This window comes from Dermacentor variabilis, chromosome 4 (genome assembly GCF_050947875.1).
Source record: "Dermacentor variabilis isolate Ectoservices chromosome 4, ASM5094787v1, whole genome shotgun sequence".
In the NCBI taxonomy this organism is placed as follows: domain Eukaryota; kingdom Metazoa; phylum Arthropoda; class Arachnida; order Ixodida; family Ixodidae; genus Dermacentor; species Dermacentor variabilis.
This window is the reverse complement of record NC_134571.1, coordinates 23,548,354-23,574,213: the sequence shown is the minus strand read 5'-3', so window position 1 is coordinate 23,574,213 and position 25,860 is coordinate 23,548,354.

The window sequence follows — 25,860 nt, the reverse complement described above, 5'->3', positions numbered from 1 at the left end:
CGCGCAGTTTTCCTGGCGATACCTTCTTTGACATTGCAGCGTATGTTTTCCAGGCTGCCATCCTTCTTTTGCTCGGCTATCAAAGCCGACCGGCTGACTTTTAGCAACCTATCAAGTCCGTCTGACGTAGGCGCGATGAGCAAATCAGTAGATAGCTCTTCTAACTTTCCCGCGTCGGGCGTTTCCTCTCCAGTATCTGGCGCCTTTAACGTTACAGACTCAAGTTTATTCAGTTCGGGCGTGCTCGGAATATCAGCTTGCTGCGCCTCTGACCCTTTTTCGTTGTTTGATAACGTCGGCCCCGCAACTACCGCCTTTGCAGCGAGCTCCCGAACCTTCGATCTGGTTAAGGCCTGGACACTAGCTTCACCAAACAAAAGCCCCTTCTCGCGCAGGAGGTGATCGGACCTGTTTGAAAATAGGTACGGGTACTGGGGGGGCAGCATAGATGACACTGCCGCCTCCGTCTCAAGCGCTCCGAAAGGTCCTTCAATAAGCACTTTTGCTACCGGCAGACACACGCTATGAGCTTCCACGGCTTGCTTGATCCATGCGCACTCGCCCGTGAACATATGGGGTTCTACGTAAGACGGGTGAACTACATCCATCGTAGCTGCGGAATCGCGAAGCACTCGGCACTCTTTCCCGTTCACGAGGAGGTCTCGCATGTAAGGCTCGAGAAGCTTCATGTTCTCGTCAGTGCTGCCTATTGAAAAAAACACAACTTTTGGTGTTGTTTCCGGACACTGCGCCGAAAAGTGACCCGGCTTCTGGCACGTATAACAAACGCGCGCTCGCCTCATCTCGAACCGCTTTCTGCGTTTGGCTGCCGCCGTCTCTTTACGTTTGGTCGGACTGCTTTCACTCGCATCCTCACTACGCGTGTCCCCCTTAAATCTCATGGGCGTGAACCTTGGCCTCTCAAACTGGGAGCCAAATTCACCCTTTTGACCGTCCTTAGCTCCGCGAGCTCGACGCGTCACAAACTCCTCGGCTAGCTCAGCGGCTTTAGCCACCGTACAAACGTCTGGCCTATCCAAGACCCAGTATCGCACGTTCTCCGGTAACCGACTATAAAACTGTTCTAGCCCGAAACACTGCAGAACTTTATCGTGGTCACCAAACGCTTTCTCTTCTTTGAGCCACTCCTGCATGTTCGACATAAGCCTATACGCAAACTCTGTATATGACTCACTTTTGCCTTTCTCATTTTCCCGAAACTTCCGACGGAACGCCTCCGCAGACAGCCGGTACTTTTTTAGAAGACTCGATTTCACTGTGTCGAAATCCTCTGCCTCCTCTCTATCCAAGCGAGCGACTACGTCGGCCGCCTCGCCGGGTAACAAAGTGAGTAAGCGCTGTGGCCACGTTTCCCGAGAGAACCCCTGCTTCTCGCACGTTCGCTCAAAGTTAACCAGGAACAAACCAATGTCCTCTCCAAGCTTAAACGGCCGCATCAGGTCAGTCATTTTGAACAATACTCGTTCTCCTGCACCGTGTGCCTGACTTCCATTACGAGCGCGTTCCATCTCTACCTCAAGACGCTTCATTTCCAAAGCGTGTTGACGGTCACGCTCTTGTTGCTCTCGCTCTTTCTGTTCTTTACGTTCACGCTCTTCTTTTTCTTTTTGCTCTTTAAGTTCGCGCTCCTGTCTTTTTGCAGTCTCCCTCTCCTCAATGGTCTCAAGGCATTCCGACAGCTCGTCATCCTCAGCCTCTAACTCAAGAATAGCCTTTAGCAGTTCAGGTTTTCTTAGTTTGTCTGAGACATCCAGACCCAACTCTCTTGCAAGCTCCAACAATTTCGGTTTGCGCAACGACTTCAAATCCATGGCTGCTCTGAATGCTGCTTTCTCTACTGCTTACTATTGTCTTGCCGCAAACTAACCCGGCAGCAACGACAACCACAAATACCAGCTCTGTTTCTAACACTAACAAAAGCCTGGCAAAGCTCAGAAGAAGAAAGTCCCGCACTCACCAAACCTCGCAGGCAGGAATTCCGCGCAGTCGTTCCGCTGCAGGCAACCAGTCGTCACACAGGGCTCGTTGCACTGCTCCCGGATCGTCGTTGAGCTGCTCAGCATACAGTCAACTGCATCTCTTTGCTGCTGGCCTCCGTTGTCGCGATCTCACCGCTGGCAGACAGTTGTTTGAAGTCGGAGGCGATCTCACCGCTGCCAACCAGATGTTTGGATCGCACCGCTGGCGCGATCGGTTGGGAACTCGGCGCTGACGCCCGTGGTTGTACCTGGGTCGCAAGCCCCAAGGGTAGCGTTGGCCTGGCGGCCTGGGGTACAACTGGAAGCATCCGAAGGTCCCGGCAAAGCATGAGTCGACTGGTAACAACGAAACAACTTGTTTATTTTAACATCGCAAAGAGTTGGCGGTCAGGTTGACCGAAGTAGAGAGACGGGAGAGCACTTTACTCAACAGAAGAAATCGGAGCCCTCCTTTTGGCGTCCGGGGGCAGCTGTTTTTATACTCTCGCAGTTGAGGGCAAGAAGGAACCCCTCAAAAGACGAGCACGTGAATGTACAATGGGCTAATGGTGACGCACACTGTCGTAGCGCTGCCGTAGCACCATGTCGAGCACGATCTCGTAGCACCCTGTCGTAGCGCTGCCGTAGCACCATGTCGAGCACGATCTCGTAGCACCCTGTCGTAGCGCTGCCGGTCGGGCACAATGACTGTAATGAGAGGATGATCCCTGCTTTCGCATCGCCTGGTTCGGGCACAATGACTGGAATGAGAGGGTGATCCTTTGCGGTCGCATCGCCGCAGTCGCGCCTGGAAACACCTGCCGAAGAACGTTGCGGCGACGACGATCGGGCCAAAATGTCTGCCGCCCCGCCGCAGTCGCGCCGGCAAAACCACGTGTCGCAGGCGAAACGCAACACCGTCGAGGACGATCGACAAGCAAGATGGTCGCTACATGCCATTTATTTTTCTTGCGGTGCTGCTTGTATGCGTGCGTGTGTGTGCATGTGTGTGTGTCTGTCACGGTGTGTGGTGTATAACTTGTCCATTGTTGTTTTTCTTGCTTTTATTCGCTTTCTCATGCACATCTGCACCAAGTGCCTCAAGGCTATTATCTATGAGATTTCCCTGCGGTGCCCTTTTCTCGCGTACTAAGCGACGCCGCCTTTGGAGCTGCCCTCATTAATTATTCAGAGAGGTGATTCAAAGCGAGAAGATGATGAGCTCTCCTAGTGTCGCCACCAGAATGAATGCGCCACGCCGGGGATTACACGCTGGTCGACGTCCTCCGGGCCCTCCAGCGGAGCGAGAACGCGCAGCCGACAGGCAAGAGAAGCATAACGGTAAAGGAAGCGTACATATATAAGGCTTAGCGGTCGCAGTCTTAAATAGAACGCGGTGGCGACCCTGTCATCAGGAAGCTGGTAATAAAGTTGTCAACAACCAAGCAACCTGGTCTTTTGAAAATAACCCTGCGCGGCGGGAATTTGTTGAAAACGCAGGTGTGACGACACAGCCGCGTTCTGCCGGTTGCCTACGTCAGCAGCAATCTCTTAGTAGCTGATAGAAAGCCAAAGTTTGTTCGCTCTCTCTGTCCCTCCCTCCTGTCTCCGCTCAGATGCTGAAGCCCTGTTAATATTTCATGTTTAAGCACTCCGGCGCTCCTTTGCACGTGGGCCGTCTCCTGCTGGCATGGGAGTCTAGCAATTTAGGGAAACAAGGGGCAATGCCTAAAGGCGGTCAAGTGCGGAAGAGCTTGTGTTTTGGCTGTCTTGGCTGTCTATATAGCAGCGACTGCGATGCTGCAATAGGGCAGGGGTATTAAACGAGCACGTTTCGCTCTGTAGTGTGTGGCGGAAGGGGGATGGCTAATATGCGGAATGATTTCCGGGCTACACACAAGAGTTCCAATGGCAGCGCGTGCTGTTGGCATGCCGCGTGTTTGAAATGGGAACAATGTAGGCAGCGCATGTTGTTGCAACAGAGCCCTCTAGCCAACGGCAAGCTCGCTTTGCCGCTCAACTTCATTGTCGTTAACGTCGTAACCAGAGGATAGTTGAACGGAAATGTACAGCGCAGTTGGCGTTTTTCGATAATTGCAGTGTGGCGGTATATGGCACTCAGGATTACTGGTTTTGCGGACTGCAGCGTGTAATTAGCGACTCAGCTTCTTTGCAGCAAAGCCGATTTGACACTTGATTGTTTTTAAAAACTAGTACTTTAAAAACTAGTACTAGTACTTCTTCCGTAAATGAGCGGATGTGTGTGGCCTCTATATACTGTTACTTTCAAGCTTTGTTGTTGACTGACATATTCATATTTTCAATAAAGCACCCGGCTTGCTTGCTTTGTGTTCCCGCTCTTTCTAAACACATGGGTGTCTTAATCTAGGTGTTGCGCCTATGCAAACAATGCTTAGTTTCTGCTTCCATGCAATACAAGGTCGTGGTGAGCTTCATATACGCACGTAGAATTTCATAAGCACAAACGTACTGTTGCTGTATCTGTGACAAACAGCCAAAGTTACTTGGTTTACCGACCAGTCCGAGTTCAGCAGCCCGTAGTGGTGAACGCTCGCGTCGATCGTCCTATGAACCAGGCACGGCGTCCTTAATTAGCCTTACACTCGATCAACTAATCCTTCCCTAGAAAATGAAAAGCAACTGTAGATAGCGAAAACAGTAAGCGCTAACATGACCCCTTCGTTATGTTGAGTGACATTTTGATAACACAGAGAGAGAATGCAAGGAAGACAGTTTGGTCAACCAGAGTAAATCTCCGGCTTGCTGCCATTTACTATGTAAATTGACAATAGAGAATAAAGGAGAAAAAAGAATCAGAAACTACGCGACTACGCTCAATTAAGGATCGCACGGCTATCACGGACTGTCGCGCAATCCGGGCTCCGGCACTGATGCGGTGCACTTGAAGGCAACGTACGATCTTCTATAGATTAGCAGTCGCCACATTCTGCAACGCAATCCGGGCAGGTTGTTGCGTCAATAATAACACCAAGGCCGACTGTTATACGTGTCGCGTCGGCTTCTTTGTGTCTATGTGGAAACCTTACTGAACGCATTTTTTCTTAGTCGCCAGATGAGCAAGTGAGTGAGTCCCTCAAACAGAGCAGTAAACTGCAAACCATCGAGGAGAGCCGCCCTTAACTCCATAAAGTGCTCACTATGCCTCCAGAGCAGCGTAATAGCTCGAAAGCTGGACAGAATCGCGCTCGCGGATCATTGCGCGGGCATGCCACGACACGACGCTGCAGCTACAAGGCCACCAAGCGCGTTCGGGAGAGAGCGGCTAGCATCGGCGGGCTCTTTGAGTTCCAGGACAGGAGGGAAGGCATTGTGGTGGGGCTCGAGGGCTGAAACCCCTGTTGATGGCTCCCTGCGATCGTGGTGTTGTTGTCGGCAACGCGCACGCGAACTCCCCTCGCCACACCAAGCCCACAAAGGGCACCGTTCTGACGAAAAAAAAGAAGAAAGAAAGGAAGGGGGAATACGCCTTCTTTGTCGCGCGGCAAGCAGCTTTCTCCAGATCGAGCGTGCACGCGTGGTAACGGGGCAAAAGAAGAGCACCGGTTCACCTCCCCCCTCCCGTCCCTCCTCATCGCCCCTGGCCGCCGTTATAATAATACCTCTCCGTGAAGCAGCGCCCTTCCCCGCTCAACCTGAAGGCGCACGCGCTCGCGCACGCGTCGCCATTATGACGCCACCGCGGCGGCAGCTGGTCCCGAGCGGGGAGCATAGACCCCCTCAGAGGGGGGGGGGGGGGAGGGTCGGTGGGTTCGCATCACCGAAAGGCTCAGGCCCTAGAGAGCTCCGCTACGATGAGGGGGCTGCGAGGCGCAGTCAGCAGCGACAGCAGCCGCGCTTCGAGGCCACGCAGCCGCTCAAATCTTCCGCGCGCAGGGCAGCACCGGGACGCGGCAGCAGGCGTCGGAAGCCGGCGGAAGCGGGCGCTTCCGGCCGCCTCGGCGTCTTCCCCTGCGAGGCTAGGCTGACGGCGCGCGTGCCTTGGTCTCCGCAGAGAAGCACACTCATCTCGGCGTGGGTCGTTCCTTGATGACCCCCTCTTCCTGGCTACCATCCTCTCAGCACACGCTCATTTTTCTTTTTTTCTTTTTTTCAATACTCGCGGTGCGCATGACGCCACCGATGAATGAAGAAAGAAGTTGCCCCGCGCCGGGCATCTGCGCGCCGTTCGCGCGTACGCACATGCATGTGCGTGCGCGTATGACTCGGTTTGCAAGCAAGCGCACGCGTGGCAGCTTGCGTATAGAAGCGGTGGGCGACATTCCGTAGCCGGCTTGTCAATGGGGAGCCCCAAGAGGAGGGAGCGTAGCTTCGGGGGACCAGAAGCATTAAAAGCGAGGCATCCCGTTCCTTGGGCGCACGGAAGCGCGGCAAGACTTGGAGCGTCAGAGCTTGAGCGCAGTCTTCTCGGAAGCCTCGGGAGCTCGCCGTATATTTCTCAGTGCGTCGACTTAGCGCTGTGCTCGAGTCACGCGTGGAAGCGCCTTGTAAGAAACGAATCTCCAATCTGGTGTGATTAATAGCGGTAGAAACTGCTAGCGGTTATATCTGGGGCGTCCATCGGTCATCACGGCTGCTGCAAAAGCACCAAACTTTTATCAGGTTCGAAATGCGTGCCATGCCTCATCCGCTTTTATCAATAACCACGTAGCACACATTTCAGACGGGATCACGGCCTTGCCATTGCGCAATGTTAACGCACTCGTCGACATCACGTGGTGCATATCAGCGAATTAACACGTTCGAATTCTGGGGTTTTACGTGCCAAAACGTTTAACAACACATTTAAACATCGCCTCAACTCTCATAGCAAAATTCTTCTCACGTCTCTATGTCGAGCTCACTGGTGCGGCATTCTGATTATTTGCAAAACGCGAGAACAAAGGAAAGCTCATCCCCGTTCATGGTATATAGCCATGTACCAACCCCTGCCATTTAGGTCATCTTGACAGCATGATGATGATGCTTTACATTGGTGGATTGGTCATCGGTCTAGAGAGGTAAAGAGGTGAGGAATCAGGAGATGTCGACGCAATAAACCGAGATGAATTAAAACTACTAAAGATCTCGGCGGCTCAAACGTGTTGCAGCGGTAACATGTTTCCTTCTAGATTTTTTTCAGAAGCACGAAAGTAACCAAACCAGAAAATTATTTTACCTTAAACAGACGCGGAGACCGGCCAAAGCCAACGGCGAAAATAATTCAGAAGTCAGCAGCGGGAGAGTGTGGGGTGTCTTGTTTCAGGACGACCTCTGATATGGCGTATCAGGGTTTCCTGGTAAATTGCAATTTCTTAGGAAGGTATCAACACCAGGAAGGAGTGAAGTACCGATTAGGCAAACAGGAAGGATTCTTCAAAAACAAAGACCCCATATAAAGATGACAGGGAACTCACAGAGGAAGAAGTCTCTCACTCACCCAGCTGTGAGGATGAAATGTTCTGCTGAATAAAGCTCTGGCTATATGGCGGTGTGACTATTTCAAATGGCTGACCGATTAGCCCGATCACTCGAGTTTTTTACCCTGTACAGTGTGCGCTGCCAAGAGCGCGTCGCCTCTTCGCCTCACCGCCGGCCTCCCGGCTACACTTGGTTTAAGCCAGTTTTGATGGCGAGTGTTTTCACATACTGCGTCTCCCGGAGATGTCATTGCCACGCGCGTGAGCTTCGTATTTACTTTCACATGCACTCCGACCACGGCGAACACGACATTCGTATTTGCGAGACACCAAGTATAATACCTAACTGTTGTATATCGTAGCCTCATTAAGTCTGCCCTTTCTTGAAAACAAAACAAAAATAGAAATGTTAATCAAAGGCTAGTTCGTCAGAATAGCTTCTCCTTGGCCGAGTTGTTTGCTTAGCATGATCATTGTAGCGCAAGAACTCGAAAATGAAAGATCGCAGCGAGAGGAACGGAAAGAGCAGCACTCGTCTTTTCCTTTCCGCTCACTGCTATCTCATTTTCGAGTTCTTGCGCTGCAAAGATCATGTTAAGCTAGTTCGTGTTTAAGTACGAACTAGCTTTGTGACACATTGTGAAAACAAAAACGAAGCCGAGACCAGACCATGATGTGATATGATGAACTGCGCTATTATTCGATCACCGTTCACGCCGCACAAGCGTTCCCGCAAAGAAATTCAGCTACTAGGGGCCTTCAAACAATGCAAACACTGAAAGACCGACGGCTCATTTGCCGCAGCTGCGACGTCGCTAGCAAAATCGCACGCTGTACAACGCCCACCATGTGGCGCCGTCAGCCTCTAATCTTCCCCGGAGCAGACGTGGCCCCCTTTGCCAGCGTGCCATCGCACGAACCCTTGGAATCCGAAGACTGCCGCGCGACGCCCGGCGTCGCACCGTGGGCGTCGTTCTGTGAATGGGACGCGTGCGAATGGAGGCCGCACCTCGCGGGAGCATCCAGAAACATCGGCGGCAGTGGCGGCGGTTGCAGAGCGAGGCAGAAGCGGGAACAGACGACATTCCAGCGTTGTTGTGGGAGGATGGGGGGAGCGTGATATGCTCACTGCGCTTGTCCCCTTTGCGACACAGGACTGCCGGCGATGCATCCCGCCGCGAGTGACGGCACTCCCCTTGATGCGAGCGGCGTTGTGGCGAGCCGGCGGCGCGCACCGCGTGGTCTCTCTCTCTCTCTCTCTCTCTCTCTCTCTTTATTTTTTTTTTCCCTGCGGCCTCTTTATCTGCGCCGCCGCAGGCCACGCCGAGCTCTTCGAGAGGTGTCCCTGGAGCGGCGATTGATGGAATTGTGTGCAGGTGCTAACAATGCCTGTTCGCCACCGCCCGCAATGCGCGTGACGGTTATGTCTGTTCGTGCGTGTGCGTGCGTGTGTGTGTGGGGGGGGGGGGGGGTGCTGAGTGTTTTTGTCTGCATAGTCATATTTTCTGCGAGATCGGACGACGAGTTGTGCAAATGATGTTTCTTGGCCTGATCTTCCGTGCAACACTGCATCCGAACGCTGTGTCTCATGTTGCGTCATCTATGGTGCACTTACCATAGCAAAGCGTGAACCACTGTGACGATTTACCGTTCTTGATTCTGCTTGCGGGGGCGCAATATCGTAAATGGACTCCACACGTACGTCTGTAAAGAATGACGTATGGTGCGGCAGTGGGAAACTAGATACAATGGAGACCCCAATCCTCGCTGTCCTTGGTGACAAAGAGGTACGTAAAAACGAATGCAGATTTCAAATAGATGATATAGCAGTTTTCATTAGCGGGAAAGCCGATGCAAGAATCTTGTTACTTCACATGGCATGGCAAATTTTGCATAACTCTGGGATATAGAAAATTCTTCGCTGTACGTGAGCTCGTGAATTATCCCAATGAAGTTTAAAGAGCTATCCTTGTGATCCAGTTTGCGTGTCTCCTTACCATCGCGACTAAATCGCAAATGCTAGCTGTCGTCCGTGGGTGACGTCAAACCGAAAAGAAAAAAAAAACACTTTCTTTGTTTTTTGTTTTTGTTTTTTCTATTTGGAAGGGTCGCGGTATACGGTGCCACGTTCATACAGAAAAAGTGTTGCAACGAAGCGCATTGGGACTTCATCCGAACAGAACTCATAGACGCAGCACCGAAAAATACTCAGATACCGAATAATAACTACGGCGAATTCAATACCTAAGCAAAATCCTATTGCGAATGACTTGGATTTAACTGAAAAAAATTCGCAGTTCCGACCGAAAGGCGAAGCATCGATTGCGATAGCAAACTGGTAGATAGCTGTACGAAGTAATGATAGTATAGTACTACCGGCTGTATAGACTTGTAAACATTTGCTTACTAACTAAATTAACAATGATAGAATGTGTAAGCGTGACACAACGAGGACGTAGAAAGAAACAGACACACAGAGACAACGCTGTCCTTGTGTGTCTGCTTCTTTCTAATTCCTTGTTAAGTCGCGCTTACATGCACATGTTCTATCATGGATTCGAACCAACTTGCCCGCCAACGTGTTTTAACTAAATTAACTACTTCCACTCTACGAAAAAGCTTCCACTCGTACGAAACCTCGAAAGCACAGCGCATGTGCAGCTACCGGCACTACGCGCACTCTGCAAACATCGCAGATCGCTTTGAAGATGAGCCAAACGTGGACGCGCATTTTTCCCACGTCACAGATCGCTTTCAAGACACACGAGCGCCGGCAACGCCTCCCTACGGCGTCCGCCAAAGGTGTCTGCTACGGTATCCGCGATTAGCGTGGCGAACGCAGTAGTAAACGCCGCGGTTGTCTCCACTCTGTACGGTGCGGCGGGATATCGAGGCGCCCTGGCAGCCGCCGGAGAAGAATGCGCCTCTTCCCTCGCCTCACCCGCCTGCCTCGCGAGCGACAGGAGAGAGCACGCATCCGGGCCGCGTGCCGCGTTCCTCGCTCGCGCACCCGAGATTGAACCGCGTTCGCCGGCTGACGGCGAACCTCACGGCGACGGCATAAATGCGCCTGGAGAGTCCATGTAATTGCTATCGCAGTAAACGTCTGGCTCCCTGAGCGACGCAGCGCACTCTACATCATGTAGCATCTCGTGTTTTATGTCCACTGCGGCCGGGATGGAATTTGACACATCTTCGCTTCAGTAATGTGTTTGACCACGCATGGCTGACGACAGGACGTATTCCAAAGCTATTCGAAAAAAAAGTTAATTTACAAGCAGCTACTATTCTATTCGAGAACCGAATTAAGTAAGCTCTTATTGGAATCTTCATTCGAGAGTTTCAAATACTAGCATACCGAGAGTTGCATCTGCGGTAAAAATTGTTATGGTGACATATGTTACCTGTGTAAATATTTAAGGATACCAGAATTGCGTTTGAGTGACCTCAGATATGCCCAATTTGCCCTTGCTTATCTTCGTCAGCTCTAAGTCCGTAAATTTTATAGCAGAATAGAATTCTGTGGACTCCCAGCAGCTTCCCGGCTAACATCTCTAAAGCAAGTGATGTCACTCATTGTACACATCTGAATTAGTGAGCGTGATCACAATGCCCTTCTGCTCGGTGAATGTTTCTCACTGGGCTATTAACCAGCTATCGCAAGGCGTATGGTGCGCCTACCATATTCGAAAGAAAGAAGAAAAGTAACTTGCTACTGTTCGCTCATTAACATCTTATATCCTTCCTTTGTTTGTGCGTAAATGAGTGCACTTGACGGCTTTAAAATTTGTCGCATTTAATTAACTGGATTTGCAAACGCCTCGACGCATTTAATCTGTCAAGAACCGACTCTTTGGCAACTTGTGATATACGTTATTCTTTAATTTTCATGCTCTCTCATATAATGCAGCTCTTACAAGCCCTGTTTCCCCACCATTTCAGTACATCCGTGCGTCCGCGTTTCCGAGCAACAAATGGAGGCTACGCCAAACAAATAATACTTCAAAGGCGCGATAACAATTACACCAAGAGTAAAACCTTTTCATCCCATGGTGAATTGCTGCTGTACTACTGTACTGATGCAAATATGTTGTACAACTGCACTGGCATCCTGGCACCCCTTGAACATTTATTTTCCACATCACTTTCCGAGTGAACCGGTCAACAGTCACGTAAAATATTTACCGAGGACACAAAGTCGTATGCATGCGGAGCTGCATTAAAGTGGCTGAAGCGTATTATTTGCGCCAGTTTTCGATAAAATTGACACTTTCAATTTAGACCGTTGTTTATACACACGAAGGAAAGCAACCGTAAGGTCCGTTCCGAATAACCCGAGCTGACACGAAATTTCACGATTCAGCATCAACGCACCAACCTTCCATGCGATGTTACACGTTCATCTCTGTGTTGAGGCTAAGAAAAGTGATGTTTGCCATAACAAACAGGGGATGGTAACTTTGTCCCCCTACACGGAGATGCTGACCTCAGCCTTTAACCAATGTGTGTTAATAAATCTTATTTATTTATTTATTTATTTATTTATTTATTTATTTATTTATTCATTTATTTATTTGAATGTTCGTAACGTACCAGTTTCCAATAGGAACTGACCTGAGAAGCAATCATGTGGCTAGTCTGCATGGGTCTCGGGAGGGGAAAAAAAAACTTATTCCGCGCTTGTTTTAAAACGAGGTCAAGCGCAGTATCGATGACTCCGCTGGAAAACAACCACCTCACTCATTTTTCCTCACCACTCGACGCCATTTCGAGGAGTCATCGACGAGGTTCGAGCGGCACCCCTCGCCTCCCGTCCCAGCGTTGCGCGTGTAAGCAAGCAAACAAACACACTGAGCTGCGGGGGCGATTGCGTTAGCCTTATGCTAAGCAGGGTGTGTGTGTACTGATCTAGCGGAAGCGTGCCACTGGAACGATCCAGCTCCTTGTGCGACGGAACGACGGTCGATAACCGCGCTTCCCAACCGTCCTCGTGGCGTCAATATTGGTCGAAGCCCAGTGCATCGTCTATAGGGGTTGTACAAAGCTGCACCAGTTCTCTCGCACTCAACGACGAGTTAAGTGCCCGTTCGAAACGGTTGGCCGCACCCGTCCGTGATCATGGATTTGGTGAACGCCAGTTCTCCGCACTGATCAATGATCTCCGGATTGGTTAAGTGCCAATTATCCATGTGCATAACATTATGCGAGCACGAGTGTGTTTCAAGATTGATTGATTGATTGATTGATTGATTGATTGATTGATTGATTGATTGATTGATTGATTGATTGATTGATTGATTGATTGGTATACTTCCTCGGCTCTTTCTTGTTCTGCATGCAAATATACGTGGAAACAGCGTTTCAGAGTAAGCGATGTTTTGTTCCGCTATTTTCCGCTTTCTAAAAAGCGCGGACGATGATTTACTTCCCGCACAATCTCGTCTTTGCTCCGAAAACGGCGAGAGTGTTCTTACAAGCGGCTTGCGCACCAAACTGTGATAGGATCAGAATCCTGTCAAGCAGCATTAGTGCTTAGCTGCAATTCTTTTGTTACGTGCAGGCAGGTGAAAAAAAAAAAGATAATTTCTAAAGACACCACCCCCAACCCCGAAATTGCGGACACGGATAGAAGAGAACGGTATAGAAGAAGTCTGTCGGTTTTTCTCGGAGAAATACCGCAAAAAACGTTGGTAAGAAAAAAAGGAACAGCCATGTTCTATATGTTCCACTTAATAGCGTAAAATGGCCATCTATACCACATCAAAGATTGCCATCCTTAGGAACTCCCGTGCTGCCCTTGTATATATAGCAGACTACGGAGAAGTGACCCTCATGATACAGTTGTGCGTAACATCACTGGCAGCCAATTAAATTACACGTGTTGGGCTATCCCTCGTTGTTCAGTTGATATCATGGCACTTGGATATATTGCCGGAAATTAAGAGGCTACTCGCCTGGCTTCGACTTCTGCTCATAATGACTGACATGGCCCGGAAGCTTTGTGTACAGGCTCGATAACGTTGGTGTTCTGTATCGTCGCTAGCTCCTCAAGCAGCGCCTAATAGAACATCGCGTTGCATATGGAAAGTTTTCACATTTAATTGTCTGGGCTTGCCTAACCGCACTATAAGCCCTACTAATCAAGGTAAAGGTTGATTGTGTTCTGGTGCGTGAACGCTTACACCGACGAGCATGTGTGGACAGTCCGGGGTCGCGTGCCTCTTTGGTTCCTGCGAGACACTTCAGCACCTGATTGAGTGCCCTGGGTCGCGATATTGTATATAGCGATTCATCCCGGTCGATTTTATGCCTCTCTTACCATCTGCCGTTCGCGGCCGGCTAATCCCACTGATAACGTGGGCGGAGCGTCGTTCTGACCACTGACGAAGCGCGGAAAGGAATGGCGTCGGAAAACGCATTGCTACAAAATCGCAGCCCAGGTTTCCTTGTATAGCGTACGTCGCTACTGAAGGACTCTCAATAGCCTTCTTGACCTGCGCTGTAATACGAGTCTCGATGAATGCTATATACCCCAGTATACGTGCGTATTGAGGCGACAGGTCTCATTACGCCTTCTTCACTTTTTTTCAAAGGTATATTCCATGGATTGGCTTCCCGTTAGTGCGTTTTTGCTTATTTTTTGTTTACGCATTTCGAGACCTTGGACATTGTTTGAACTATCTTGTAAGATTCTTGTCATAGAACCACCTGTGGTGATACCATTTCTGTTTCTACTGATGTACTCTATTCTTTGTCATTGTTTTGCTATAATGGCATTTATGATCTACCCGCCGTTGTACGTAGCCCAACGGCTGTACGGCGTTGCGCTGTTGAGCTCGAGGTCGCTAATTCGATACCGGTCGCGGTGGCCGCATTTCAACGCGTAATAATCAGACCGCGGTGTTGCACGCAAAACCTCATTATTTAAGTCAATGTAGCTATTGGGGATCTGTCCCCTTACTTTTTTCATTAATTTCTTGCGTATTTATGTTTCTGTCCCTTTTTTACCTGAAGAGTAGGCACGCGTTGCGCCCCTTCCGGTGGCAGCTGCCAGCATGTCCCTTGATTTCTTTTTCTCTCTTTCAAGTGCACATGGTTTTCAAATAATAATAATAATAATAATAATAATAATAATAATAATAATAATAATAATAATAATAATAATAATAATAATAATAATAATAATAATAATAATATTTATTGACACACATCCAAAAACAAAACAAAGAAACGGGCCTGTCTAAGTCTACGAGGACTTGTGCGACTAGGCCCGGCAGAGTCGGTACAGCGATGTGGTTATATATTTACATAAAAAGTGAAAAGGTAGACATATACATAATAACACGTTTTTTTCAACTTTGAGAAAATGTTTGGTAGTATTACCCGTTAACAGACAATGACATAGTAAATAAAGAGAAACACATCAACAACTTAAGTAAAGATCAGGACTAAATTTCAACGTTTCATCAATAATTTCCTCAACTGTTTTTTCGAAGTTGCCAAGAAGAATTCATCGGCCAATTCGTTAAATATTTTTGGGATGTATACACTTCTTCTCGCTTCACCATACTTAGTAGTGGAATAGGGTACCTTAAAACGTTTTTTATTTCTTAACAGACGAGGTGTATCGTATGCCTCTTTGAATTCATCGCTCCAATTATGCCGCATAATAACAGTTCTGGTAAATAAATCCTCCAATGTGCAAAATCCTAATTCCTGAAAATTATTATTGTCGTTAAGTGTAGTACCATAAGCCACATTTCTTAATATATTTTTTAGTAGTTTATCAATCCGATTTTTCCAGTGCTCTGTACAAAAGGCGAAGATCGTTATCCCATACCTCAGCACACTGTACGCTAGTGCATGCACTATCATTTTCTTGACTGGTAGAGGTACTAAACCTTTTATGTTGAAAAGTAAATATGCAACACTACGTAGTTTCCCACACAAAAACGCCATGTGATGTTGCCAAGACATGCCGCTGTTGAACGTTATACCCAGGTATTTGAATGTCTCCACATATTATATAGCAGTACATTTACATGAAATACAATGTTCATTATGCAGAAATATTGGCAAGTTCATTTTTTGAGTTTTTAATGGACTACGAAAGCACATGATTTTGCTTTTCTTAGCATTGATATAAACACAGTTTTCTTCAAACCATTGCATAGCCTTATGGACTGCATTTTGTAGGGCGCTAATTGCTTCTTCATAATGTATATGACGAGTGAGTAGAACTGTATCATCTGCATATTGATACACAGTGGCTTTTGTAATTATCGTGGGAAAGTCGTTCATAAATAAATTGAATAAAAGAGGGGACAACACGGATCCCTGTGGAACACCAGCTGTAATATATTTTCTAGCGCTAAAAATTTCTTTACTGCCCATGACCACCTGTGATCTATCCTGTAAATAATTGCAAATAATATCAAAAAAGGGTCCCCTGAAACCCAAACGAAACAACTTTTCCAATAAAATATCGTGATTTACAGTTTCGAACGCTTTTGCTAAATCTAAAAACAAAGCACAACTATACAGGTTCTTATCTAGAGCAGAATATAATTCATCTGTGAATTCTTCTAACAGTGTAATAGTACCTCGCTCAGCAACAAATCCAAACTGTCTTGGTGTTAGGAGTGAAAATTTCTTTAAGAAGGAAGTCATGCAATCAAACAGAAACTTTTCCAGTATTTGAGCGAGTATAGGCAAAACAGAAATAGGTCTATAGTTTTCAACTTCATCTTTTTTTCCTGCTTTATACAGTGGCTTAACAATCGCCGTTTTTAATGTCTCCGGAATTGATGCGGTGCTTATAAAACCATTAATCATAAAAAGCAGTATGTCTGCTAATGTATCAAAATTTCTTCTTAGTGTGGCCACAGCCAACCCATCTATACCCGGTTGTTCATTAGGTCGGAAACTAAAAATTATTCGCCTCAGATCTTCCTTCGACAACGTGGGCAAAAAAGCAGATGCTTGAACAGTATGTTTGAGTGAGCAAGTGTGTCTCTGCGACTGCGCAGTGTTAGAAAAACGCGTGAAAAAATTATTGAAATTATTTACAACTACATCTGGCTTCTCTGAAAAAGATTCCAAGAAATTCGCAGGTGCCGCAGTTCTGCCTCGGAGCGTATTTATTAAAGCCCAAGTTTTTGCAGAATTTCTGTGTGCTTGATTAAATCTGTCTACGAAATACCGCCGTTTTGCTGATCTCAAAAGAGCAACGACCGTATTCCTCGCAATCTTATATTCAGTTTTCAAATCTTGATTTTTCGGCGCACGCCTGCTCCTTTTCCACAACCATAATAATATTTGGGGTTTTACGTGCCAAAACCACTTTCTGATTATGAGGCACGCCGTAGTGGAGGACTCCGGAAATTTCGACCACCTGGGGTTCTTTAACGTGCACCTAAATCTAAGCACACGGGTGTTTTCGCATTTCGCCCCCATCGAAATGCGGCCGCCGTGGCCGGGATTCGATCCCGCGACCTCGTGCTCAGCAGCCCAACACCATAGCCACTGAGCAACCACGGCGGGTATTTTTTTCCACAACCAGTCTCTGTTGGAAATAGCTCTCATTATGTCGGCTGTGAACCAGGGGTAGCTTTTCCTTTGTTTTTTAGTTATTGTGTACATACTAGAAAGCTCAAATTTTTTTAGTTGCTCACAAAATTTTTTATAAACTTTAGCATAATTACAATCCTTAATCATTTCCGCCCAGTCAAACTGTGCGATCAAATGATCAAATGTTCTCTTGTTTAAAATCTGCACTTTTAATTGATTACTGTCATGTTTTTCTTCTGATTTGTCCTTTCCGGGCAGGGGTAAGAGTGCCTTAAGACGACATGCGACAAAATAGTGATCCGCTATCTTTTGCCTTATGATACATGCCTCTAAAGAATAATTCGGTGCTCTTATTGCTATATGGTCTAGACAGGAGGATACTAGTCTATTTTGTAAAAGTTCTTCTCTTGTAGGTTGATTTATAGTCACTTGTAAGCCATAGGTTGATAAGATGGAGAGGTAATCCGACACAGTAGTCGAACTGATGTTCAATATATTAATGTTTAGGTCACCCACCAAACAAATCTGATCTGCTGCTTTGTGGCCTTCTAAAATTTCTTCAAGTTCACGTAAGAACCGTGTGACACTGTTATTAGGTGGCCGATAAATAGCTATCAACAATAATTCTGTGTTCGGAAGCGTAATTTTTACTGTCAAACTTTCGGCGTGGTTTAAAGAAATGTCTGTAACCACAGTGTCATATCTTATCTTAACAAACACTGCTAAACCCCCTCCTCGTCGTTTCTGTCGTGACATGAAATGGGCTTTGTAACCCTTTAAATTGTAAATGTTAGTGCAGTCCTCTGGTACATTTGTTTCCACTATTATAAATGCATCTACTACATCTGCGACTGATTCCGCTACCTGTATAAATTCCTCCCAATATTTTCGTAGACTTCTGATATTAATACTAATTACCGTGAAACCGTGTTCACGGCTGGTAGCAAATATATCTTTGAACTCTTTGAAATTTGAGACAGAGGAAAAATTCGTTGCCATGTTGCTTATGAAATTTTAAGGATATCGGCTAGACTCTTAATTCGAATCAGGGGTGCATCTTCATTCTTCTTCACGAAAATACTTCCGCCCTTGACCCACGCAAATTTGTAGTTCTTTTCTTTTAATAATAATAATAATAATAATAATAATAATAATAATAATAATAATAATAATAATAATAATAATAATAATAATAATAATAATAATAATAATAATAATAATATCTTTATTGCCACAACATGTATACAGAGTTATCATCAGGCCTGTCTAAGCCTACAAGGGCCTATGGGGCATATCCCTGCAGATTTGGCAAGGCAATACATTAAATTGGGAAAACATTCAGATATCAACAAAAATTAACGCTGTTACGTAAAGCGCGTGACATTACATTTGGCTGCGCAAATTTATTACAGCAGTACATAGAGTTCAAGTTAACCCATAACTGAACCTAAAACGAACACCCACACAAAAATGCAAGCATTCAAATCTGGGAAACAATTTCCTCATAAAATGTTACATGAGGTAAGAAGGCAAAGCTAATCTGAATATGGAACAAGCTTAACCTACAGAGCACGGATAAGCTTTTTCGGCGATACTTTCGAAGCCGCTGTGAAAATGTCTTCTGCTAGATTGTTAAACAAATTAGGAACGTAGACACATCGCCTGGCCTCACCGTATCTCGTTGCGGAACGAGGCACAGCGAAACGCAAGCCCGAACGGAGCATGCGCGCAGGTTTATGCTCAACTTTGCAATCCGAGTCGCAAAAATGACGTAAGACCACTATTTGAACAAACAAAGAGTGGAACGAAGGAAAACCTACGGCGGTAAATATGTTTCGAGATGAAAGTAGAAGCGACTTATACGCTACACTTCGGAGCATGTTTTTTAAGAGAGCGTCAACCCGGCTCTCCCAACGGGCCCAACAGAAAGCGAAAATTGTTGTGCCATACCTTAATATTTCGTACGCAAGAGCGTGCACAATTGTTTTCTTGACTGAAAAAGGAACTGTTACAGTGATAAAGTACCCGGGCAACACTTAGGAGTTTACTACACAAATAGGCTAAATGCGTTTCCCACGGCAGGTTTGAGTCAAAAAATACACCCATATACTTTACTGACTGCACATACTCCACTGGAGTACAACTACATGGCGAACAAATCTTATTGTACAAATAGATATGTTCACATATCGATGTTACCTCCAAAGGATAGGATAGGATAGAAATAACTTTAAGAAAGTGCCGGCAAACGACGGTTTAACACGTCGTGACGCAGGCCAAGCGTCGACCCGGAGTTATACCCTACTCTGCACTACCCCAGTTGGGCCCGTTTGTAGTGAGTCATGAGGCTTGTGCTTTTCGAGCACACCTCGGGCCTGCTGGACGGCCCATAGTTGTGAGTCCTTGTCTGCAGACTGCAGTGTACCTTGAAGTTCGGGCGGGTAAGTCCTGGAGGTAGCTGCCGTCGGGAACCTGGCACAGTCCCACATGATGTGCCATTGGTCCGCCGGACGCGCTGCACAAACACCGCACAGCCCACTCGGATAGAGCTCTGGGTGAAGCACGTGCAGCATTGCGGGGGCGAGGAGTGACGCGGTCTGTATTTGCCTGAGGATTACGGCCTCCTCTTGAATGAGTGCCGGGTGGGGAGGCGGCATTATCCGTCGAGTTAAGCGATAACACTTGGTTACTTCGGCATAACTGGTCAATCTGTCCTTGGTTTCGAACCACCACACGGAACGGTCACTCTCGGGGGCGCGGAAGGTAAGCGCTCGCGCCGCCGAATGGGCCGTCTCGTTGTGGTTCGGTGAGGATGCACACTCGCCGGCGTGCGCCGGGAACCACTTGATACGAGCGGTGCTGCCGCGGTCTTGAAGTTGGAGCTTGCCGATGATGGTGGCCGCCGGCGCGCATATTCGCCCCTTGGCAAAGTGGCGCACGGCGGTCCTCGAGTCGCTGAGCACGGTGCGACACTCGGCCTCGGTGATCGCCAGCGCGATGGCAACCTCCTCAGCGTCTGTGGCGTTCGTGCACCGCACGCTCGCTGCCGTTGTCTTGGTGCCGGTAGCCACCGCAACGACCACTGCCGCGAAGCCTTCCCGCTTGTATTCCGCTGCGTCCACGTACCGGGCGTGCGGGTCTTGGGCGTGTTCGGTGAGGGCCTACGCCCGCGCCTGCCGCCGTTCTTGGTTGTACTCTGAGTGCATGTTCTTGGGGATGGGGTCCACGTAAATGTGGGCCCGCGCCTCCTCTGTGATCCCGCACGGTTGCCGGCTGGGAGCTTGGGTGTTATAACCCAGGGAAGTCAGTATACTGCGGCCCGTCTTGGTGGTAGAGAGGCGCTCCATTTGCGCGGTGAGCTGCGCCTCGGCTATTTCTTCTAGGGTGTTATGGACGCCGAGCTGCAGGAGCCGAGCCGTACTCGTGGTCTCCATTAAGCCCAGCGCCGTCTTGTAAGCCCGTCTGATCAGCGTGTTGATCTTGGTCCTGTCAGTGACCTGCCAGTTGAGGTAGGCCGCAACGTAGGCGATGCGACTGATCACGAACGACTGGACAAGGCGCACGAGGCTGTCTTCAACGTATGCCCGCCCGTCGTGTAGAGACTCGGTGTATGAGCCGGATGGCGTCCATTGCCTTGGTGGTAAGCTTGTTGATGGTCTCGTCGTTGCGGCCGCTCTTGTTGAGCAGCAGGCCCAGGACCCTGATCTTGGGAACTTCGGGGATGCGTTGCCCCGATGCAGTCACAATCTTGATGTGGTCACACTCCCGAAGGGGAGCGCGCTTCCGTCCTGGTCGAAGCGGTGTGAGGACGAACAGCTCGGATTTGGCGGGCGAGCACATTATGCCTGTGCCGTCAAGGTGCTGCTCGATGGCGGTAACCGCCGCTTGCAGCTGTTGCTCGATGCTGGCGTCGGTGCCGCCGGCCACCCACAGGGTAATGTCGTCGGCGTAGATCGCATGCCGGACGCCGGTCCCCGCTACTGCCCTCGCTACCCCGATCGTGACGAGGTTAAAGAGCAACGGCGAGATGACCGAACCCTGCGGAGTACCCGTACTGCCGAGCTTGTCTTCAGGGAGCTTGAGGTCCCCGGCGTGCAGTTCCACCGTGCGGTTGGTCAAGAAGTCTTGAATATAACTGTAGCTCATAACCCCCATGTTGATCCTTGACACTTGTGCTAATATGGCTGAGTGTTTGACTTTGTCGAATGCACTTTGTAAATCGAGCCCCAGAATTAGTTTGCTGTCTTGTGTTTTGTTGTCGATGATTTCTTGTTTGAGTTGTAACATGGCATCTTGTGTGCTGAGTCTGCGCCGGAAGCCGATCATCGTGTCAGGATAGAGGCTTTCCTTCTCTAGGTATTCCTACCACTGGTTGGCGACCACGTGCTCCAGCACCTTGCCCACGCAGGACGTGAGCGATATGGGACGCAGGTTGCCGATTTCTGTAACAAATCAGCTTTGTTTTTGAGTTATTCATTACAAGAAAGTTTTTAGAAAACCAATCAATTACTTTATAGACATCCTTTTGTACCATATTGATCGCCGCTTTTTACCATAAATGCTTTGCTAGTAGAACGGTATCATCGGCGTATTAAAACATTGTGCATTTTGAAACAGTGGACGAAAGGTCATTTTGAATATATTAAAGAGTAGCGGGGCTATGATAGACCTTTGAGAGACTCCAGCTTTAATAGGCAAAATACAACTAGATTGATTGCCTACTACTACTGTTTGCGATCTATTAGACAGATAACTTTTTAAGAATCTCATGAAATGGTATCCGGAAGCCCAATAAATGTAGTTGCAATAATAATAATAATAATAATAATAATAATAATAATAATAATAATAATAATAATCGAAGTGGGGAGAATTTCGTTATTCAGAGGGGACAGAAGGTCATGGCAGAACCGGAAGAACGCGGTTCGCAGTTCGATCCAAATTTACAGGTGGGTTGTATGCCTGGCTCCAGCAAATATATCGGGGACGTCTCACAATACCTATCGTGACGCATGCGACGCGAAAAATAAAAATAACCAACAGTGCGTGGCACTCTGCCGTAGACCTCTCCCTCCGAGTGTACGTTTCGCGTTCGGGTAATCGCCAAATGTCACGGAAGAGACATGATCCATGAAAGAGACATTTTCACGCGACAGCGCTAAGGGCCCCGTGTCGCTGAAGATCCGGAGTCGGAGTCCGGCGTTGGCGTCCCGTGAGCTATAATTGCTGTATATATTCAAGTATATGTATATAGCGCGCCTTGCTATATGACATGCGGTATATACGGGTTATATTTCCCCGCCATTCTAGCGCTAAAGTTTTTCACGCCTTGTCTTGCATTCTTGACTAAGTTATTCCTCGGAATTTCGAGAATGACGGCCCACCACCAAATGTCGCGAAACAAAACACCGACAGCGCATGCCTTTTATGCTAATTTTGTCAGACTCAAATAATAAAAGTGCGAAACAATAATAGAAGCCTGAAAATGATGTTATTTCTTTTTTGAGAGGTTGTGCACAACCTCGGGGATCGGCCCACGCAAGAGGTCATGTTTCTACCAGAAAGCTCGCCCTCGTACATAGCGTTCACCGCCAGCGTTTTCCGATAAACCTGTTACATTTTCCTGTTACATAAGCTGCAGTTGCCGGGAAGCGGGAGAAGCAGTCAGGGATCTTTGAATGCTGTTGCGTTCCACTCTTAAAGGCGAAGCTTAAGCGTCCCCCAAGTTTTCCATCTTCAGTTGTGTTCTGGGTGCTTCTTGCAAGTTCGCGGAGCCGGCAGAACTCATCCAACGATGCGCAAATTCCATCACATTTAAAATATTCAACTGTCACAGAAAGGGAGTCATATCGCGGCTTCAGCGCAGCACTTTTTATCCTCGTCTAGTTCTTATCTTTGCTGTCATCGCTGATACCCTGGCACCCGTTAAGAAAGAGTAATGGGAGCACAATAAATGTTTTGTTGCTTCCAAACTGTGAAGACAGGAAGGCGAAAAGGAAAGCAGCTTGTCAGCTCGTAATGAACAGAAAAAAAAGAAAGAAAGTCTGGAGGAAAGCCAGCATGGTCCTGAAGGGCATAGGTCGGCGTCGAAGCGAGTTTCCAAGAAGAGAGTCTCTTGTGAAACGACACGGGTCCTCCGAAGGCGACAAAAGCTCACAAGCCCACACTGTGCTGAGCGCGGCGCGTTGCTTCAAGAGGCCACTGTTGAAGCACGGGATCAGCGCGCGAAACGACAAGAAATGCTGCTAAAAGTACACATACATACCGCACTTTCATGTCTGTAGTCCGCACCCACTGTATGGTCAGCCCGCTGTGACGAAACCCGTGCAGTTGAGGATAATGGAAATACTATCGTAGGAAGCCTCAGCATACCACCGTTACCGCTACACATACTCTCGGCTAATTGCAAACTCTAGGTTTGTTGGCTACCATACCTTCTTGCAAAGCGACAGGTCGCGAAGACTATAGAGGAGAGAGAGAGAAGTAGTTCTTGTGGGGATGGGAGGAAAGGCTGGCACTATCTTCTGCAACCCATGCGGGAGCACGGCTCAGCGCCAGCAGGGAGGGGAAGATGGGAGTAAAGGAGAGAGAGGGTAGGAGGGAGAAAGGTAGAGGGTCGTCCTAGCAGGCATCACAGCAGCCCGGCCGGGAGGGCCCAGTGGTTTCGACTGGAGGAGTGAAAGACTATAGAGGACAATACTATGGCGGTGCGATGCGCTAAAGCTGTTTAGTATATCATCGCTTAGATCACTAGTACCAGGCCCACGTAAGGAATGCTGACCTAAATACACCTGCTATCAAGCGTCCACAGAAACTTCCGCCATGAATGCACAAATTATCACCTTGCAGCGGCTGAGAAGCGCTCAGACGCCACGTTTATTGCGAAATGTGTTCCGGCCATGGCATATATAGGTGACGACGATGAATGAGTAACGGTTACGGTTTGAAGAGGTACATAGTTTCATCGCGGTTACGGCAAAGATATCGGCTGTTCGAGCCAGGGGCCGATGATCAGGTTGGCGACGACCCAGAAGACTGCAGCGCATACCCATGAAGGAGGATTGGCGAATAATCGGTTGATACGTGACATTGGGTACTATCGGAACAGTTTCACTGCAAAATAAATTATGTTAAGAATAAGATAAAGTAAGATAAGAATAAAGTAAATAGTGTTATTGAGCTGTCATAGGGGCGTGTCAACTAACATGTGCATTTAAATTTAGAACGTCATAAAAGCGCTACCAAAACGAGATAATGGGAAAAGGGAATAAAATAACAACAACATGAACAGTTAAGTTGAGCGTACTCAGAAAGTCCATACACTGCCACCTTTGGATTTGCCGTCATTACTTTAATAGTCGCGCCACAGCTCAAGTACAATTGAATTCATAAGTTCCTTTGTAGTCGCTATTTTCTGGGCCACTTGAGCGAAAAAAGGAAAAGGAAAGAAAAAAAGAAGCACGAAGGTTACAAATCTAAGAGCGCGCGATTCCAACAACCACGCTAATAGGTTAGACAGTAGCCCAGTGATGGTATTCTTGATTGAACCAAGCCACCGCATGCTCGTGGGCAATTCCGCAAAGCAACAAGAGTAATCGCCTGCACCGCCTATACGTGCACCGCAAGCGGACTATAGACACGTAAATACGGTACATGGCGATAAAGGGGACAGTGAAAAGGCAACGCAGCCGGCGCAGTAAATACGAGCGCAACAAAGACGCGCTCGGCGCTTGCTCTCAGATCTGCCCTCCCATAGCGCTGTAGAGCGTAACTGGCAAGTTGGCGCCTTTCGGTGTAAACTCCAGAGCCGTGGGTGCTCACTGGTGACTTTAACGCCCACCATTATCTATGGGGAAGCTCCAAAGTTAACTCTAGAGGCAGAACGTTGGTGTCCTTTGCTTCTGAACGGGAATTTTGCTTGTCGAATGATGGTAGCCCCACTTATCTGCGTGGATCAGCGTATAGCAGCTGCTTGGACCTAACCTTCGTGTCACGGTCGCTTTCGAGAAGAGTGCACTGGTTTTCCGATTTAGAAACACGGGGTAGCGACCACATCCCAACCTATTTGAAGATCGAAGGTTTGACTAGTTCCAAGTCTTCCCGAACCGTCCAGTGCACCGATTGGCCTAAATACAAAATAATAATGGAAGACTGTTGTCGTGACGGCACCTCTTATAACCTACAGGGCGCGATAACGGGTGCCATACAAACAACCACGCATCTGCTTTCGAGGAGTTCTTCCCGCACCGATTTCGACATTGAACTAGCAAAACTTCGCGCCATTCGCCGTCGTGCGGAGCGAAGATATAGACGCACGAAGTCAAATCATGATTTGAGATTGGCTAGACGAACACAAAAGAAAATACAGCGTCACATGAACAAGCTGGCTTCGCGACAATGGGCATCCTTTTGCGAGTCCCTGGATCCGCGAAAACCTTTGTCGCTTATATGGAGGACTGTTCGTGGCCTTCGCACAACCTCTGGTCAGCGCCACCCGTTTAAATCTTTGGCACTTTATCTACAATGTAGAGATATTGACGTCGCTGAATCTTTCTGCAGAAAGATTGCTGGCGAGGCAAATTCCGATGGAACGGGTACGGGAACGCTCGACGACCCACTGTTCTCACGCGATCCCCGCATGGAATGCCCTTTTTCTATGGAAGAACTGGAAGCTGCGCTGGCTTTGTGCAGGCGTTCTTCAGCGCCAGGACCTGACGGCATTACATACCGTGCCCTGTGTAACCTAGGAGACCAAGCTCGGAAAGCACTCTTGCTCCTATACAACGACTCCTGGCAGACGGGTACGGTTCCGCAAGAGTGGAAGTCAACTCGCCTCATTCCACTTCTCAAAGCTGGCAAGTCGCCTTTGGACA